This window comes from Mus pahari, chromosome 7 (assembly GCF_900095145.1).
Source record: "Mus pahari chromosome 7, PAHARI_EIJ_v1.1, whole genome shotgun sequence".
NCBI classification, from domain to species: Eukaryota; Metazoa; Chordata; class Mammalia; order Rodentia; family Muridae; genus Mus; species Mus pahari.
Genome location: NC_034596.1, coordinates 69,249,292 through 69,266,032, shown reverse-complemented (window position 1 = coordinate 69,266,032; position 16,741 = coordinate 69,249,292).

The following is a 16,741-nucleotide window of genomic DNA, read 5'->3' as shown; positions in this document are numbered from 1 at the left end:
GGGATATAGTATGGGCATTTTTCAAAGCTCCTTGTGTGATTTTAAACTGCAAATAAAGATGGGTTGCATTTAGGAAGGACACCAAATGCTAGCAATCAAACTTCACCATCTTTTGCTAGTATGTTACCTGGGGTGGGGAGGGAGGATGCCTTCTCCAGTTCACTGTGGTTCAGGCCACTCGCTGTAAGTTATAGATGGTCCTGTGGAGTTAGAGTTGCCAGGTGAACTATAGCAGAACCAGTCAAATATGAATTTCAGGAAAGGGTCCATAACTTTTAGACTTATCTGGATTTAACCTGGCTTATATAGGGGTGAAATAATTAGAGGCTCTGTCTCAAATAAGACAGAAAGTGAGGATTAATACCTGAGGTTGTTTTCTGACTTCCACACTCCTGCCGATGTACACATATGCACAGACTTACACACAGAGATTCACACACACCCGCACACACAAATACTATATACACACAGACACATACACACACAGATACACTTATATGCACACAGACACATACAGCACATACACACAGACATACACAAACACACACATACACACCACATACATACACATAGTCACACATATGTACACAGACAGACAGACAGACAGACAGACAGACAGACACACACACACACACACACACACACACACACATATGAAAGAAAAGCATGAAGCCTAGACTGGAGGCTGTATTATTTTACTAGGGCTGTCATAGCCAAGAATCATAGGCTAGGTAGCTTAGACAACATTTATTTGTTTATTATTTTGCTAGGGATAGACCCTAGGGACTTGCACAAGCCAGACGAGAGCTTTACCACCAACCTATGTACCCAACCTCCCAAAACAGTTTCCTCACAATCCTGGATGCTGGGTGCCAGTGGGAGTTAGGTAGGAGAGACGGCTCTCTTAGATCTGCAGACAGCAGCCTCTCGCATCCACCTCTCTCCTGCCTCACAGTTTTTATTCTGTAGGTATCTAGGTCCCAACTGCCTCTTCTTATGAGGACAGTAACCTTGGGGCCGTTTATGTGGCCCTTCATTACTTCCCTCAAGACCCCATCACCAAATTCCATGCCACCTTCAGAGGCATGGGAGGTATAGCTGTCCACACATGAACACCAGAAAGAAGCAATGCAGCCTGTGAAGAAGCTACTACAGTTCCAAAAGACACTGTGCCTGTGAGTAAGGGCATTGGCAAAGAAACTGGGGAAGAGGAAATCCTAGACCACTAAAGAGCCAGAATTGGAAGGACAGGGAAATGTACTAGGCATGGCAAATACAGAAAGGGAAAAATGGATTCTGAACATAGAGTGGCTCACTAATATCTCTGTTCCCATTTCTGAGTCCTTCCTATAGCATAAATACCTACTAACAATGCAATGGAGAGTTGAATTAAACTCATTTCAGAGACAGAAGCACAAACAGCACAGTTATTGCATATTTCCCATTTCATTACCAGAATGTCTGCTGGGTTATGTATTGGGATGACTGGCTGTGTTTGCATCAGTGATCTTCATATTTGGAGGGAGATACTGGGTCTTATGGAAATAAAGGGCTTGTCTGTGCCATCTCCACGCTGGTTCCAGAGGGTGGAGATCTGGTAGTTTCCAAGAACAAAGGTTTGTGAGCAGTCTCATTCTGGAGAAGTGGCTTGAATAGACTTGGCTCTTTAAGAGGCTGTGGTCTTCAGGACCTATAAAGACACATTAAAAAATCCTTTCGTTAAAGACATTCCAGGACCAGTGTGAAAACTACCTGCTCTGCAAGCCTGATGATCCAGGTTTTATTATCAGACGACATGATAGGAGAGAACCAATTCCTGAAAGTTGTCTTCAGACATCTACAGGGGTGCTATAGCATGGGTGTGTCTGTGCGCATGTGTGTACTTGCACACAGCAACAGTAACAGTCATAATAACCAATTCCAGTCACAAATAAGACAGCCAGATTAGCCAATTCTGTCTGGGAATTAGAATCCTAGTCAAATTTGGTCTGCATGAAAAAATTCACTAAGTGGTAAAAGTAGGAAAAAAATGTAACCAAAGAGCTTCATGATCAACAGCGTCTAGTCCTAGAGACTCTAGAAAGCTGTGCAAAGAGAAATGTCCATGACTGCCGGAGTTGGGACTCAGGACCTCTGGGCTGTTTTCAGTCTGCAACTGGACAGCCACGGTATAAAGAGGGTGTTGTGGTAACTCCCTAAAATTCTGTCCAAACTATCACATGCAAGGACCCATCTTTGCTGAAGTGTGCAGAATTCTTGTTGATACAAGTGTGCCTTCAGTGTTAAAAGCAATAAATTCCTTCTGGTCTAACTACAAAAGAAAATCATTTGAGAGAAACTTGGATCCTGTTCCCTTTGTCTCCTGAGGGTTGATGCATTGCTCAAGCCCTTGGCTTCTCCATCACTTAAGGATGCTGGTCAAAATTCAAGCAGTGTCTGCCATTTTTGCCCCCGTTTGGGTTTTTAATCTCTTCCCATAGCTTCTTTCCACTCACACTCACAGTCTAGCTCTTTCCAGTGATTCCCCCCACTCCCCTACTCATTCAAAGTTCTTAATATTCAGCTTCATTGTAGAGCCAGAGGTTTGGTCAGGGTTCTCTGTTCAAGTAATAGCCATTAAAAAGCAGAACAGAAATGGACTCCCTGGGACTCCTACCATGTTCTCTGGTTTTGGCAGCTGGTGAGGAACTGGTTCTAAATTATACATAAAACCAGCTGGAACTAGTATTAAAACAATTTCTTGCACATAGGCAATGCTCCAAGCTTACTAATGTGCTCTGGAGTTGACTTCTTTTCTCCTGGTATCGAATGTATCCCACTACAGTTGGAACCCTTGTCATACACCCCTTAAAACACCTTCTTGACAAAAATGTCCCACATCATTCCTTCCTTATGTCCACGACCCTTTGCTATGTCACTACAGGGAGCCTGGCCATGTGGCCTGCTCTGCTCTCTAGATGTTATCAGAAGGGATACAGTGCCATTTCCAAGCCTTAGCATTAAGAAGTCTTGTGAATTGATGTTCTCGCTCCAAGAACTCTGTTCAGATGCCACATGGAAACGCTCAAACCTGCCTGCCAGATGGTGAGAGACAACTTGTGAGCCTCGTTGCCTCAGTGGACAGCCAGTCATCGCGTCTGTGAAGGGCTCCTGAGCAGACCTATAACCAGCCGTGCGTGAAAAATACCTGGCGTCCAGAAGAAAAAATAGTGGAGCTACACTAAATTGAATGGAAGAACCACAAGCTCAATACACGGCTACCATTTTAAGCAACCGAGTTCTGGGGTGGCTTGTTCCACAGACATTATTCCTGACGTCCCATTGAAGATGTTCAGATGCTTGAAGAATGCAAGGAACTTCTAATCAATCAGTAACTTTTCCAGTTGCTGCTTTGATGCAATTTTGACGTTGTAAAAGCCATAGCACTAGAAGATAAAACAGAAATCCAAGGCTGGGTGGCTGGATCATAGAGGCACGTCCTCACAAGTGACAAATCCACTGTTCACAGCGTGAGCGCAGAGGGGCTGAGGGAGCTGGGACTTACAGGGAGACTTAACAAGCTCTGCTTCAGACAGTGCATGAAAGCTCATCTCTGCTTGAGGCTGACGGTGGGAGTGGCCGGTCGTACAGCTGCTTCTTGCCGTGATGTGGTAAAGGGGTTTTCATGTTCTTAAGTCGGGGACTCTCCTCTATTGCTCTACCAACTATCAGTCCTCACTTCTTAATCAACTAGACAGAATGCGGTGGTGTGGAGCCTACCGCCCTTTCTTCTTTTCTGTGTAAGACTATCTCTTGCCTGGTTTCCCACAGAACGCCTCAGCTCATTTCTTTTTTCCCTCTTCAATGGTCCTGCTTCTTCTCCACCCTTAGTGCTGGAGACTACTTCGGTTTGGTTAGGGGCTCTTCCTTCTTCACCCCTGCAGCGACACCTATTAAACAACATCTGCAATCAGGTGTGTCTAACATGCAGCCTGCTCTCAAGATTGCTATGAAAGTGGCCAACTATGTTTAAAGATAAAAGGTCATACTGCAATGCCAAAAGCTTGGAGATTCCTGGTATGCTAAAGATGTCCAACTTCAGTTTTAAACTCAGAAGTGCTTCCAAATCCCAAATTTCCAATTTAAAAACAAATAGTGACTCATTAAATACAGACATTAAGTGAGATTCTTGAGTATAAAACAAAATAAAACTTGAGATATTTGAAGTAAAATTAGAGTTATTTAAATAAAAAGTTTCAGTAGGCAGGATAAACTATATGCGATTATACACGACATTAATGAAATTGAAAGCAAGAGTGGGGGATTTGCCTCAAAATAACCAAAGAAAGATACAGAGCAGTTACAATATGAAAAGCCAAGGGATATAAGTTGATTGCCCATATATGGAAAAATAACATTTCTGAAGTGGAAAATTATGAGAAATCATATTCGAAGCGAAAAAGAACAGAGGCTTTCATGATTGTAAGGATATAATCCCTGGGCCAGAGGAACACTTGGATCTGTAAGCAGAGTGAGTAATGAGAACAGGCCTGCTCAGCCGCAGGTAGTGCCAAACCACGGAGCAGCAACATGAAAAGGGAAGAGCCATTTACACGGGGAAACGCATTCTCTAAGAAGTAGGGATGAGAGCAGACTCCTCATCACCATAGTGGAGTGTCAACACTCCCTCCAAGATGCTATAGGCTGCTATTTACCCAGTAGGAAGGTGGGCTGAAGACAGGAGTCACAAAAACACAATAATGAATTACTGCGCTGTAATGGTTGCCGACATATGGATGTAATGCTGACTGCATGCCTTGTAACTTTTTGTAGTTGAAAATTTACAAAGAGGCTGTAGACACAGCTCAGGGGTAGAGCATGCGCCATGGGTTAGAAGCTTAGAGGAAGATAAAAAATGAAGCTCTCCACAGCAGCAGCAGCTGTTATATGACAAGGGAACCATTTGCACAATTAAAGACAGAAATTCTGAATAACATATCTTTATTAGACAAGTTTGTGATTATATGTGTTAAAAGGAAAAATCACAAAAATCAACGATTAAAGTCCAGATTAAAATTCTATGGCTATAAGAAAACCCAAAATAAAGCAAGCATTTAAGCTTACTACAATAATCAGCTGGTTAATGTTTATTTGCTAAAAGCCACTCTTAAAGAGATCCTATAAAGACCCAGTGACGTGTTCCTCACAGGCAGCACAACTCAAATAAAACTAAAGAGGACACTTGTTAGAAAGAGATATAAAAAATAAATCATGTAAATAACACAAAAAGGAAGCTTGGAATGGCAATATTTTTTAGCAGACCAAGTAGAATTCAAGGCAAAAAAAAAAAAAATGCTGCAAAGACACAGAGAAACCATCACACAGAGATGTAGTATTCAAGAACCAATACATACAGAAGAGCCTAATTGTGAAAACTAATGGTCAAAGCCAAGGGGATTCTAAGGAAAATCCAATCAAACCACACTTCATGAAGGCATGAGCAAGAATAGGTAAAATGACATTTTATTAAGAATTTGGAAGGTTTGACTGACAAGTCTATATCTGTCGATGTATAATCTTTCTTCTGAAGGCGCAGAGGTTTCAGTAAGGGTGAAAGAGCTGACTGGGCAAAAATGCAAGTAAATCTAAACTAATAATGAGACCTTGCCTCAAAAAAAAAAAAAAAAACTGTTAAAAACATAGTAACAAAAGCAACAATATTTTGGGGGGTGGCAGGAAGCAAAGAAACACTGAGCTAAACAGTTCATGTGTTAAGGACTAATTCCCAACAGAACTAATGATGTATGTAGATGTGGGGTTGTTGAGACAACTCCCTGTCAAGTGCTTGTCTTTCAAGCATAAAGACCTAAGTTCTGTCAGCACCGCTCGCTCACCTGACTGCTATAATCCCAAGGAGGATGTGGAGGTAGAAGAATCCCAGAGCTAGCTGAACAACTAACTGGTCTACCCTGGGAAAGTTCTGGACCAGTGACATCCTGCTTCCAAAAAAAAGGTGAATAGCTCCTAGGGAATGACATATGAAGTTGTTCTCTGGCCTCTAACACACACACACACACACACACACACACACACACACACACACACACACACATACTTTGAAGTAAATGACAACAGAATTGCCTCCTATCATAAACTTGAAGAACATATTAGGGAGAACATAGGATACTTTTTGGATAACTGATAAAGTCTGAGCTAAAGTATGCACAGGAAGTGAATATTTGCGTTGTTAGAAAACATGCTAAAATATGATACTCTCAAAGGATGCTCACATGATATCAGAGGGGGAGGGAGAGGGGGCATGGGAAAGGAAGAGGAGGGGCAGAGAGGAAGCAATCTGGAGAGACAGAAGGAAAATATGAAAAATTATTATTCCAGAAATGATAAAATCTGGAGGTTTCTAAATAGAATATTCTTGGAATTTTGTAGATTTGAAGGTTTTTTTATTTTCTTCTCAAAATAAGAAGTTTGAAAACAAGACAATACACTGTAAGCAGCAGGTAAAGAGGGTGCATTTAAAGCTGAAAGGACAGTCATTTCCCAAGTTCCCTTGCTCTGCTGAGTCCTTGTTAGCAAGGATTAGAGAAACCAGAAGTCCATTGTGTGAGGAAATGCTTGCTCTCCAGAACAGCATTGCTGACCACCTTGCCTGCCACACCTTATGTGACACAGCACCTGGCTGGAGCCAGGACCATTTGTTACAGATTGCCGAGGGGATAAACATAGACCAGTGACTACCGAATGAAGTCATGCAACTGTTTTAAATAACCGAACCCAAAACAGCAGTGTGGACTGCATTCCAAGTAGGTCATAAAGCCATATTTAAGGCGCTCTGGCCTTGGGATTTTGTAACACGTTGTTTTAGCATCTCTCCCCATGCACCATTATTCAAAACAGAGACGCCTAATCTCCTTTGAAATGTTTCCCGAGAAAGCTGCCTCTTGACTTTAGTGCTAAAGCATCAACACGGCCCTGAGATTGTTTCCAGACCTCCCATGCTCTATACAGCGAGGTCCCTGGTAAAGGACAAGGGCAGGAACGCACTTTGAACTAGGGTGGCATTGCCAGGGATAGATTGTGCATGGGGTGCTGATAGTGAGTGGAGAGAGCACCTGAAAGGGTGGGTCGGATATTATACGGGGACCTGGCTCATTATGCATCAGATTCACTTTGGAGGTCTCCTCAGGAACACCCCTTTCCTGGCTTCTCAGACACATCGTCTTGTGTCTGGCAAAGTCATAGCAACCTTGGGTTGATGGCATACATAATGCATTGACAGTGAGAAGGAGACAAGAAAATTCGGCTGCTTCTAGAAGATAGCATAGTTGAGATTCTTAGTGACATCTCCGTTTGTTCACTCGTGACAAAGTCTGTTTTAGTTAAAATTGCTCAGGAGGCCTGTATTCACCTGCTGGCTGCAGCATAAAAAGCGGGACACGATGTCAATGTTTGTAATTTCAGCCCCTGGGTATTCCGATGGATCCCTGGCAATCATAGGCCTGCCAGCCTAATCTACTTGGAGAGACCTAAGCCTGTGAGAAATGGAAATTCTATCTTAAAATACAAGGTGGATGGCTCCCGAGGAGGACCACTCCCAAGATTGATCTCTGGGCTCCACATACAGGTATGCACATACCTGCACATGTATACACACACACACACACACACACACACACACACACACACACAAAGTGCTCACATGCAGTTAACTAAGGAAGACAAAACCAGACCAATTCTGAAAGCTCATTTACCATAGAGGGACTCAGGAGCTGCCTGTACACCCACGCTCTCAAGAAAGATGGTCACTCTATGAGGGGCCCAGGCCTGGTCCCCTTTCATGTGACCAAACCCCTATCATTATCTCTTCCCAAAGAAAGCCTTTCTTGACTGGAAAAATCAGGTTGGGAGTTCCTAATTTACCAGACACCACTGTGATTACATTTTCCAGTTATTGTTGTTTCTTGATTACCAACTTTGAAAGAAAAAGAAGACACCAGACATGATAACCTTAATCCCAGCACTCAGGTGGCTGAGGCAGGAGGATTGTGAAATCATGTCTCAGATGAAAAAGAAAAAAAAATTCTCCACTGGACAGAGTATCTCATGAGAGCAAAGGGAACCATAGATGGGGAGGTTTTTCAGGCAATGGAAGATTAATCTTTGTTTGCTTTCAGTTCTAACTTTTTAGGTTACCTCAGACTCCAGAGCCTGTCTCTACTCTTCCTATACTGAAGAAAGGGCAACAGAGAGCCATATCGCAGGCATGCCAGTCAGCTTGTGACAGTGCCAGGAGCACAGAAGAATTTACTGCCAGGAAGTCCTCGTGCCTTGAAACAGGACCAAAAGGGCCTGGCTTCTGCTCCTGGTGACTTTTGGTGGCAGAGAATCACAGTCACAGTCAGAGCACACTTGCTCATAGGTGTTTTCAGGTCCTTCCAAAACTGGGTGGCAGGCAGGCTAATGCTCTTAGTGGAACTGGTGTTAGTGTGCATTAGAGCGTGATCCCAGAGGTCAGAAGAGATTTTTCCCGGCTCCAGCAGGAAGTGCAGGCTGTGAAAACAACCAAGGAAGCAAATGAGGCCAGAATGTCTGCAGGAACTCACGGGTGGGCCCCACCATCCAGCTGGCTTTCTCCACTCACCCGGCCTACTCAGACCAGCCCTCACACACACTTAGTTTGGCCTATAACTTTTGTTTGTTTCCTTCAGGGGGGTAGAGAAAATGGGAGGGAAACACTATTTTACTTAATAACACGGTCATTATGCTTTATCCTATTTTAAAACTGCACAGTTCATCCACATACCGCACAGTAAATACGTTTCACCATAACCATGCCCTGCGAGAGCGTAGTGTTAATACTGTCCTTATTCTATAAACAAGGGAAATGAGGACAGAGAGGTCAGGTGGTCACTCTGTCAGCTGTTGACAGATGGTTGGCCAGCCAGTGACCAAAATAAAAGAAGATACATTCTTTTATTTTCCATTACACTTGAGATTAGATATAGACTCTGCTTTTTAATGAACATGTCCTCAGACCCAAACAGACAGTCTGGGCTAATGCGCAGGTGCAGAATAGAGTAGGCAGTCTGGTGGTGCACAGAGAGGAAGAAAGCTACAGAGCACAGCAAGGTGACTCTAGAAACAGTTCAGCATTCACAGTCGCTAACGGAATGCATTTCAAAGTGATAATACAGGAGTGATGCACACAGTTAATGAGTCTGATATAATCCTACACAATGCCTATACACATGGAAATGCCACCTTGTATCAGAGGCACAAGCCTGTCACCTAAAATGAGATTACATTTTAAAACAAGGCAGCACATAATTGCTTGATCTGTGCATTCTCCATAGTTTTTTATATATCATTTCTGTTCAAATGTAGATTTGCATTCCTGTAGGTAAGTTCTGGAAGCATTTATTTACGTATTCATTGGAATCTCTTTGCTGGTGGGAGCTAACCTTTCCTAGGAAGACTTTTAAAGCAGTATAGCTCACCTCTCAAGGCTGGGCAGCATTTTGCAGGAAGAGCAGACTTAATGGGAGTACCACACTGAAGCCCTGGAATGAGAGGACGAATTTGGCAGCTGTCAGCACAGATCAACTCAGAGTGGGAAGTGGGTTGAAGGGAGGGGCTCTGTCTGAAGGGACAAAGCTGGACATGTAGGTCCCATTTGCTGACCTGCTTCTCTCCCAGGGAGTGCCTGTAGAGCCTCCCGTGTCACATGGCTGTAGAGCCAGCCATGTCACCCTCGGAAAGGAGATTGCTACTTCCGGCACAGTCTCCTTTCTAACTCAAGTACAAGACTAAAGCCTGAAATCTCCCTGCTCAGATGTGTGCTTCCAGCAGCTTGCCTGAGCACTCCTAGAATTCCCTTCAGATTCACAAGGATGGGGAAGCCTGCCTCTCATTTCTCCAGAGGACTGAGGAAAACCCAGGCACCACTGGTCTATGGCGCAACATTCTGTAAAGCAAATCAAACAAACAAGCCGCTGATTCCTAGAGAAAGAGCTGGTGAGGGCTAAGGTGTCTTTGGGGGTTACCTTGGAGAGGGTCACATCCATACCTGTTTTAAGTCTCCAAGTAGTTCCAGGAAAAATCAAGGTGGGGAAACATGTAAGAAAGTTGGTACCATCCACCAGGGACGACGATGACGGCTCAGAGGAACCAAATTTGTCTAAATATGATTTTCAAATAAGGACTCACTTTCTCCTCAGAAAGTTTCTGACCAACTCGGAAGCCGATGCTGGGAACTCCACCAAGAGAATAAACACGAATCCCAAGGGAGAGCACAAAACACTGTCCTTTTCTTTCCCGCATGGCCCATATAGAGGCCCCTGAATCCACTCTAAAAAAAAGCACCTGTGTTCAGAGGACCCAAAAGCTATCCTAGCTTTGACAATGACTTTGGGCTAATTATTTGATTTAGGATTCCTATGACCTAATTGATGTAAGTCTGTCTGGGTGTGGGAATATGTGGACTGTGGGTGTGGGCTATAACCTGAAGGAGATTTTTTTTTTTTTTTTTTAAACGGAGGAGGCAAGATGCTGAGAGTCCAGACCTGAATGCTTGAGTGGTGAGTCTGCTTTCAGTGGGTCTTGGGAGACAACACCTACTTGGCCTGAGCTATAAAAGCAGGGTTTGAGTGCAAGGTTAGACCATGCAATGGGAGAATGGGGAGACATTTTAGTAATGATGCCTTTGTTCATCATTGTCTCACCGCGACAATCTTCTGGAAGAAACTTAGTATTCTCGTTGTAGTCTTTTATTGAAATGACATTCCATTGACCTAACATAAAAGCCCAAATTCTCAGCTCTGCCCCTCTGTTCCCATGTCGCCCACCACGGCCCCTTCCTCAGACACTTGCTTTGCTTTCTTCCTGTCACGTAGCCACACGGACTTCATTTCTGTCCTCCAGGGAGCAAGCTCTTCGTATCTCAAGCACACCTTGACTCTTTCCATTTTATTTCCCCTTCAGTGCTCATCTTAAACGTGACTCCCTCTGGGAAGGCCCTGCATTCCTCTCGTCAGCTCTACTGGGTCAGATACAGACTCATTCCACTCTTGCCGATCATTCTGCTCCTTTTCTTTATGGCTTTGGTTGACAGTTGCATATTTACTAATACCCATTGGGTTAATGTAAGTCTTTCCCACTGGGTTATAAGCAGTCGATATTGCATGTAAGGCCTATTACAGGGCCTGGCCCACAGCAGACAATGATCTCAGGGATCTCAGAAGGATGAAGCTGAGGTGAAGCAGATAGTTCCGGCATCTAGAACACTGTTCCCCTTCACACGTACAAGCCCTATTTGTCAGTGACCATGGACATTGCAGCGAGCCAGACTGCTTTAGAGACGCATTCACATCTGTGAACAAGATGAGTGCATTCTTTCTGTTACTTTTGGTTGACAACATTGGGAGAATTTGAGAAGAGATGAGCCCCTGAACTGTCCTGGTTTCTTTTGCTAAGAATGGACCAAGGTTTGAATGCATTCCACTGGCCGCACCATCTTTGATGACTGTGCAGAGGAAAATGAGAGAGTCCGTGTGTGGGGATTCGGGTCTGGCAGTGGCATCCAACCAATGCAAGCAGATACTTAAGAAATATGCTGACACTGGGACTTTGTCTCCTCAGTGCACTAGAGACACACAAAAAACACTCTCTGCTTTGAAAAACAAAGCATTCATATGGAGCCAAGAATGTTCTAGAGTCAATAGCCCTAAGCCTTCTGCACTCAGCTGAAGAGGTCCTTGGGCTCAGATGGATGAGCAGAGATCTGCCACTTAGAGATCACTGCCCAGGTCAAGCCAGCTGGCTTGGGCCAAGCACCTACTGTGTGTGACAGGAACTTGGGAGACGCCTGCAGAAGCAGAATGTATTGAGCCACTGATTAACTGTGCAGACAGCAAGTCTGAACCCTAGTGAGCAGTTCCAGGTGTCACGAAGAGAAAGAGTGTGAAGCTGGGGTGGGTGGGCAGTTCCCAAGCGGTAATCTCCTCTGCATTAAGAATGACGCCTTTGAGCCGGGAAAGTGGTGGCACATGCCTTTAATCCTAGCACTTGGGAGGCAGAGGCAGGCGGATTTCTGAGTTTGAGGCCAGCCTGGTCTACAAAGTGAGTTCCAGGACAGCCAGGGCTACACAGAGAAGCCCTGTCTCGAAAAACCAAAACCAAAACCAAAACCAAAACCAAAAACAAAAAACAAAAAACAAAAAACAAAAAACAAAAAACAAAAACACAAAAACACAAAAACACAAAAACACAAAAACACAAAAACACAAAAACACAAAAACACAAAAACACAAAAACACAAAAACACAAAAACAAAAACAAAAACAAAAACAAAAACGAATGATGCCTTTTGAGCAGGGACTACGGGAAATCTTCCTGATGTTATGAGTCTTAGCGGAGTTGAAGCTTGGGATGCCTCAACTACCAAGTGACTGCACTTGGGGCAAATATGGAGCCCTGTATGAATACACTGCTCAAGCTCCAAATAAGGAGATTCAGTTAGATTTTGCATTCTAACTGCACATTGATTCACTGTACAGAATCTATGACTCTGATGATCTCACTAATCTAGGACGCTAATAGAATGGTCACTTTACTCCACGCACCGAATCTAGCCCCCCCATTCCAATATTATAATTTAATTTGGCTTCTCATGTAATTATGTTTCCTGATGTCTGAATCAGTCTTCGCTGAAACACAAGCTCTCCTGAATTTTAAGCAGCTCTGTCCATTTCGCTGCTGTTCACTTAAGCAAAACTTTCAGGATGAAAGGCGCAGGACACGTATGTGCCAGCTTAGAGACTAGGAAGGGAGCAAAACTGACTTCAGCTATGACGGGCTCTCTTTTAAGGTCAACCATTTCCCCCAGGAAAGCCTGTTTCTCTGAGCAAAGGCAAAACTACAAAAGATCAAGGGTATCTCTTCCCAAGGCTACAAACAGTGCAGCGAACACCTTGAAGTTTGTCTGCCATCCAACCTCTTGAAAGCAACAAAGTGCCCACATCGTGTCTTCTAAATGAAAGCCAAGTATCTCTTTTCTCATCCACAGAAACCCCAGTATTTGTAGAGAACAGGCTGGGAGGGACATCAGGTCCCCATCTCAGCAGGTGCCACCCAGCTTTTCTTCCCCAGAAGGGTTTTCTGTGCATCTCCTGTCTTTTGTCTGTTCCCACTGGAAGTCACTATTTTGAGCTTACCTCCTCTGTCGTCACCAAACCTTCACTTGCACACGCTGGTGAAAACAGGTGAGACTGTGCACAGGGCAGACTTAGAGGACTCAACCTTCTTCTATTTTGTCCTTGGGACTGATCCCAGCAGCACTGAGGTCAGTCACCTCTAAAGCTAAACTGTATTGTGCTCTAGGAGTAGACAAGTCTTCCTAGGAGCTGAAGTAACAGAAAAGTAACATTCAATAGAGTTAACTTGGAACAAATGGCTGGGGCCTCTGGGGGAAGTGAGTGCTGGTGGATAGTAGGTCCTAATTGTGATCACAGCTGCCATCTTTGAGAGCACACTGGTGGAGGGAATTTGGTCCCTGCTCTGCTTTTCTCAGAGGCTAGCAAAGGACATCTGAGGCTAGTATTAATTCGAATCCACAGATCTGGGAGAGACCTTCCAAGTGATAACTTATAATCAGCATTTTTAAAGATCATGTTGAAGTTTAGATCTATCTTATTTATTTTTACTTATCATTTATTATTATTGTTGTTATTATTGATAAGGTCTTGTTTTTATAGTCTAGACTGTCCCTAAATTCCCAAGATTAGGACCGGTATCTCCACCAAGATCCTGGTAATGCTGATGCCCAACCACATTCTGAATAGGTTGAAAAGTTATTACAACTTTACTATCTCCCATGGAGCAATCACTTTATTAAATCAAGGTGGACCAGTTAGTATCCTTTGTTAACATTGCTTCTTGCATGTACACTCACCAGGGCCTATCTATCCATTGCCCATTGTTCAAGAAGTCCATTTCATCAAGACTACACTAGCGAGCCTCTGCAGATCCTATGCTCTAGCCAGGTAGCTGTGAGCGGGCTGGAGTGGAGAATTCCCTCTGATGGAGGGGTATCGACTCTGAAGAGGGTGGGAAGCATTGCAGCAGCAGCTTCGCCTCCTACTTTAGTCCATCCTGGCCAAGCTTTGTGGGAAAGCTATGGGAAAAGAGCAGCATTAAAGAGCATCCTACTTTGCTCTTTCCCCATTGAGGGACACCCCTTATTGGTACAAGTCTTTACAGGATCATTTCCCTCTCGAGAGTAAAGGGGAGACTGGTTAAAGGAAGAAAGGAGAGGAACGGCTAACACTGGTGTGTGCGGACTGGAAAGTGTAGACACCTTGGAGACATGCTGCAGGCTCACAAGGGTCTCCTCACCCACAAGGGGAGCTGGAGAGGTGGTGGACACTAACACAAGGGTCTGTGGTGTAAGCCAGTGATCTCTACAGTTGTTAGCAGTGTCTGGCAGGTGTGATTTTCCTTAGAAGAGCCAACGGATTTCAAAAGATTCTCACAGAATCCATAATTCATATTTATTCTGTCTCTGTCTCTCTCCCTCCCTCTGTCTCTCTGTCTCTCTTTTTGTCTTTCTCCCTCTTTCCCTCCTTCTTCCTCTCTCCCACTCTCCCCTGCCCCTGCTACTCCGACTTTCTAGAGTCTTATGTAACATAGGCTGACTTTATATTTACAAAGTACCTGAGGATGACCTTACACCTCCAATCCCCCTGCCTCCTCTCTTCTGAGAGGTAGGATGACAGATATATGCTACCATGTCTAGTTTACATGATTCTGAGGATCCAACTTGGGACTTCCTGCATTCTGGGCAACCACTCTACCAAAAGGAATGACACCATCAGCCTCAGCACCGTTTTCAATGAGGATGGTCTTCAAGTCGTTCCCAGGGTGGATCTTCACAGTTCTGAGCTTCTTGATAGTATGTATCAAGTGCAAGCTACACAATTCGGGAGGACAGCAATCACTTAGAGTCACTTTCTACAAGAGGCAAAAGGGACTCAGCTACCAACAGCCCCCTTCTACACACAAGCTGAGCTGTTCTAAATCACATGACTCCCCTTTCTCCCCTTTAAAGCCCAGCAGGTTAGAAAGCTGGGTCCATCTGAGAACCCAGGCCTCCTGATTCTCGGAGGGAGGGCAGGTCTGCATGCACATGCACGGGGAGAAGCCAGTTCCATCCAGCAATTGCCTGGGAAAAGTAAGACATTTGCAGCTACAGCGCCAGGAGCTCAACTGGTTATTTCTAGCTTGCTGGATGTCAAAAATTCAGGCTACTTCTCACAGCAGCCTCCACTTGTCAGACCAAATCAAGGCATCAGCTTGTCAAGCAGCCAAATCAGATGCCCCAAGCGCCAGCCTGGAGGCGCCCCTGGCCTAGCCTCTTGCAGTGCACCTGACCCAGGCCCACGCGGTGCACCTGACCCAGTGGAGCTCAGCGGCTCTGCTTGCTGGGAGCCCTCTGCCCACGCTCTTGGGGCGCGGCTCCCACCTGCAGCCGGCGGGCGCCTGGTGCTTGAGCGTACACAGTCTGAAGCGAAGTCTTCGCTGGCTTGTGCAGCTGTCTGGATTTTCCCCCGTGTTGGGGCCAGCTGGCAGTCTGCCCCGAGAAAGAGAGAGAATGTGACCATGGGAGCTGGGCTCTGATGCTGAGCTCTGACCCCGGTGAACAGATTAGTCTTGTCTTTCCTCTGGTCTCTCTTTTGGAATCGCTTGGAACCTTCCTTTGCTTTCCCTTGTTTTCTTAGAATGACTCTCACACCCCAACTCCGGTTCTTCCCCAGACCCAAATCACCCAGCAGGTTTGTTTCTCTGTAGAAACAGAAGCAATCCCAAGGGCCCCTGAAACTGGAACACTATAAGCTGACTGCCCCCCCTCCCCTCCACCCCCCCCCCCCCCCCCGCCGCTCAGGAGGCTGCTGGGCTTCTGGGTGGAGAACAGACCACGTTTTCCTGCGTTAATTCAGTAATTCGATGGTCACTTTGGACTTTGCTAGGTACTATGGGGCTTCCCAGCTGGGGAGGGGGGCGGGAGCTGGGGCGGTCAGGGGATGAGTTTTGCAGGTGGAGGGGATGAGGTTTCTTCATAGGAGGAGAAGAAAAAGAAAAGCAGCATCTTGTAAGGACTGGGAAGAAGGCAGATGATGAGCCGCGGAGGAGGCCAAAGGGGAGCTCTTGAGCCAGAGGGAGTGTTGACTGATCCGAAGTGATGCAGGGCTCTGAAGGGAAGTGACCTACCAGGTGTGCTTTTCTAGAAGGGACTGGAGGGAGGACTCCCAGCAGAGAGGTATCCACTCACTTGAAGGCAGCAACCTTCTCAAGGGCACGCGCCCTGTTGTTCAGTGACGATTCAAACCACCCGGTTCCTTTCCGTTCACTCTCGCCCTTTCCCTGATGCCGGATTAGGACTCTTCACCATCGGGCTGCTCTTGGTTTGGTCCCTGGCATTGCGTTGGTCTTTGCCAGCTTGCAGGTAACAGGTGAGGTGGACTGCACTTTCAAGAATTCATTTGCCCATTGACTCAATAAATATTTATGAAGTGTTTGTGTAGGGTCAGGTGCTGTGCTAGTCATTGCGGGCTACAAAAGGGAGAGCAGTTTCCTGATTCCAGTATTTGTCTGGCAGTTCCCAACTTAATATTGCATGAGGATTATCTGGAAATACACACACACACACACACACACACACACACACACACACACACACTCTTCAGGAAGT